Genomic DNA, 4,506 nt, shown 5'->3' with positions numbered 1-4,506 from the left:
ATTTTTTATCTCTTTCTCTGTCTTAAGTATAAATACACTTGTAACCTTAGAGAGTCTGAGAAATCCTTTGAAACAGACAAGTGGGCGATTCCCCTTGCTGTATGGAATTCTCCCTGTGATCACAGTATAGCTCTAAATAAAGAAAAGCTGGCTCTGTCAGTTCTGGTTCAACCACAACACGAAGTTTGATTTCTTCCACAACATTATTGTGTACCTGATTAATGGCCCTATTTGGAAAATGAAATTGAAAACTAGCATCAATGCCATGTTACCTTTCCTTTTAACTACAAAGCTGTGTATTACTATATCATTCATAGAAGCCAGTTGTGGAAGAAATCAAACTTCGCATTGTGGTTGAACCAGAACTGACAGAGCCAGCTTTTCTTTCAGGGAGAATTCCATACAGGAAGGGGAATCACCCACTTGTCTGTTTCAAAGGATTTCTCAGACTCCCTAAGTTTACAAGCATATTTATACTAAAGACAGAGAAAGGGATAAAAAATACACCTTGGAGAAACAAAACAATAGTAAATTACACAGAAACGTAGGAAGTTTACTTAAACAAACTATCTATGCATAGGGCAAGATATCAAGATAACCCAAGGCATGCAGGAATGCACAGGGCAAGATATCAAGTTAATCCAAGGAATGCAGGAATGCGGATTCCTTATCTCAGAACATTTGAATTAAGCAGTATCAGCACGTCTGGTCTTTGTCTGTTTTTCTAGTCAAGTAAGCCAATTACTTCTACACAGTAATATCATAACAAGTTTTTTTCTGCTTATATCTTTGTTGTCCATTTCTGTTTCTTCACAGAAGCCCCCAGCACTTCTCCCAGGTAACCAGATGCCCTCTCCACACAGTTACATCCCTGGCTTCTATATTCAGCTCAGTCTTCAAGATATTGTATAAGAAATGTTTTTCCTTTTCTTATTTTGAGAATTATTCTCTTATAGCATATGTTAAGAAAGATGAAATAAAAATGACAAAAATCCAGCAGAACCTTTTCCTTGGGGAGCAGGTAATGCAAGGGTAAAGTTAGTATCATGCATGACTTTCCTGCATTTCAAACAATAACATGAAAGTAAAGTATTGTCTTGATCTCTTGTTGTTTAACTTTTATAGGTACAACCAATCAATATGCGTTGCTAATTATATGCCCATACCTATGTAAATATCATGTTTATGTTCACCAGGATTCATTTATTCTTATAAGGCAACAATCTTATAATAGTTATTCTATTTTCAACAGCAGAAAATATATCTTGCAAATAGACCACACTGACCGTAGAAGCACTTAAACATATTACTAGCCAACATTGATTCTGATGGTTTCATCAAAAATACTGACTAAAAGAGGCAATAAAACTAATTGTATGAATAAGGATTACTTGCAAGATGGAAAGTTTCAGAATTGGGTTTACAGACATACAGCTAATTAAGAGTGGACTGCATTATAGTTGTAGTAGAATTCATTGCCTTTTTGCACAAATATGGTTGGCACATATCTTAGTTATTCAGAATAGCTGTGCAGATTTCAAATAAGTGGAGTGTGCAGACACACTTTGATTTGCTGGAATATGCTCATAATATGGCACAGGCACAGCAAGTAATGACTATCATCCCCAGAATGTCTAAGAAGCCTGATCTGAATATGTTAAATGTGATACTTCATGTTAGGCAGCTGAGTGGTTTGCATATTAATATCAATCTGTCCTATATATATATTATCTGTTTTTGCAGTAGACCTTTTGAATGGACAAATCTTCACTGTTACACCAAAAAAACTCCAGGATGACAGATATCCCAAAATATTATAGAGAGAGTTTTAAGAGGGTCCTGGGAATCTAATGCATCCAGAAAGTTATAAGTGTTGTCACAGGGACTTAATAATCTCAAAATCAGATTTTATGACAAGATTTACACAAATTCTGAATTAGTAGTACCCCGATCTAAAGCATTTTTATTATTTTATAGATTTCATAGATTTCATAAATATTAGGGCTGGAAGGAACCTCGGAAGATCATCGAGTCCAGTCCCCCGCCCAAAGGGCAGGAAGTCAGCTGGGGTCATATTATCCCAATTTCTTGATTTCTTTAGACCATACCCTATATGCTAAAAGTTATACCTAACCCCATCCTTAGTACAGGGTATTAGTAATGTGTCCAAATGTGATAAAACACAGAAATTGAAATTACTGTATGGTGTGTATTACTATCTTGAAATACAGGTTTAATGCTTATTATAGTAATGACAGCTAAAAATACAACAAAAAGTGAGTGGTGCATTGTTGAATATATACAAAGCTGCATGCAATGAATTCTGTAAATATTTTTAAATACTTCTAATACACATTTTTCAAAGCAGCATTGTTAGAACTATAATAGCTGATGACAAACGTTTTAAAAACATGTCAAGCTGTCATTGTATCAGTGATGTCAGACAAAGCAACATGGCCCTTTCATGTATCCATTTACTGTCTTTTCTCTTTATTTAAGACACTTGCAGAGGCCTCAAAATTATACACCACTTAGTATTTTATCAGTTGGTTTCAGAAGTTCCCATTGATCCAAGAATTGGCTTTAAAAACTTTCTGACTTAATCAAATAAAAGTTAGAGCCATTTAAAAACCTAAGCAGTGGGTAATGTTTATATTTTAATTATTTTCATTTCATACCAAGTATTAAAGCACCTCTTTCAAGTGTCAATAGTATAAATAATCTTTCCAAAGCTATTAAATGTTCCTTTTTCATACATGCACCTATTTGTTCTTTCCTTTTTACAACAGGTGTAGTCTCGTATTATAAACCTGTCTCTTGTTTTACTGAGCTATGCAAATCTTTGCATACAACCCAGAAACACAGAATCATCTTTGGCTTTATCAGATTGGTTAAGCTATAATAAGATAATTTATTATATAGTGAAGATGCAAGAGGAGACATTGCACCAATGAGTCCTAGCTTTTTTGGCAGGAGTGCCACAAATTAGCCCTGCCTCCCTCTCTCAGTGCTACTCTGTTCCCCTTCTTCTGCCCAATTAGCTGTTGCGGTGCCTGTCTTCTCATATGCAAGGTGCCACACACAGAGCTGCCTCAACTACTTCTGGCATCCATGTCACAGGTTGACCCCCCACCAATATTAGGCTATGACATTCCCATCAGAAACATGGTCATGTGCAGTCATATATATATGCCAAACCAAAAGGTAGTTGAACCGTTGCAAGTAAAATTGAAGAATATTTGGAAGTTCATAAGTTAAATCATGACCCTTAAAGCAGAGGGTCCGATAGACCATGAGTTCAGGAGGCCAGCTGGATTGGGTATCCAGAAATCAAACCAGAATCTGTTCAGGTATCCAAAAGGTCAGGCCAAATTTGGGGTCCATGTGCAAGTGAGTTCAGGTATCTGGAGAGTTTTCCAGGGATCTGGTAGCAGCAGAATACAGGACCAGATGGAGGGGTCTGGACACGTTTCTGCTTTCGTTTTTTGTTGAAGAGATGGCAGACCAGGATGAGCAGCTGTGCTAGGCAGGACAGGGGCCTGGGTTCAACACCACAGCCTGACAGCTTAATGCTGTCTCAGACCAGCACACCTGTGGCTTGCTACAAGAGAGCTCTGTGAGCAGGGGTGTTGCCAGGAGCCAGGACTCTGGTCCTCCTCTAGGTGTGGAACAGGGAGGTTAACTATAGTGAGAGCATGGAGCCTGGGGAAGCATGCCTCTCTAGGCTTCACCTCTTTCTTCCTGGTGGCTCTGCTTCCAGTGTGGTACAGCCAGGCATTAACTGCAGTGACCCTGGGGGAATCATACCTCCCAGGACTAGGCAGCTCTGCCCTCTAAGAACACAGGAAGCTGGGGAAGTAATCTTCAGCCTCCTCCCCCCACACCTGAAATTCTCCTGGCTAGGGTAGAGCCACCCAGATGTGAGGCAAAGGCTTAGCCTTTTTATGGGAGGCTGGTCCCCAGCCTAGGTGCCCAGATGGGTCTTCTGGGGTCCTTGGAGCTGGCATTGTGGTGCTAAATGGGCTGGAGTAAGTGTTGGCTCGGGATCAGTGCCACCCCTAGGCTGTGGCGGTCAATTATTTTGGGTGGAAGGCTGTTTACTGACTTTTGGCAAGCTGTTGAGGGATGCATTGGTAGCCCTTGATATGTGCCCTGGCCCTGGTCACCATCTTGTGACCAGATGTCCTGCCCCCAAACCGCTGACCTTTTCCACAAGAAGTCCCTCCCCTTGCTCTCAGAAGTAGTCCTTTCAGCAAGGGGTTTTGCCATCTTGGAACCAGAAAAATACCAAATTCCATTCTAAAAAGAAAATATGTACAGCATTTATTAATTTGATTTCCAAAATATTTTTGTCCAGATTGACATGTGTTTGCATAGTGTACACAGAGGTGACTGCAAAATAGCTTAAAATGAAGTCTTACTCTTGTATATTGTGGGTGGGTGGGGGGCATGGCTATAGGTTTTTGGAGGAGTGTTAGTGTGTGGGCATGTGGGGTGTGGGAGAGG

The sequence above is a fragment of the Crocodylus porosus genome, unplaced genomic scaffold (genome assembly GCF_001723895.1).
Source record: "Crocodylus porosus isolate Cpor-Errol unplaced genomic scaffold, CroPor_comp1, whole genome shotgun sequence".
Classification (NCBI taxonomy): Eukaryota; Metazoa; Chordata; order Crocodylia; family Crocodylidae; genus Crocodylus; species Crocodylus porosus.
This window is presented reverse-complemented; position numbering follows the sequence as displayed.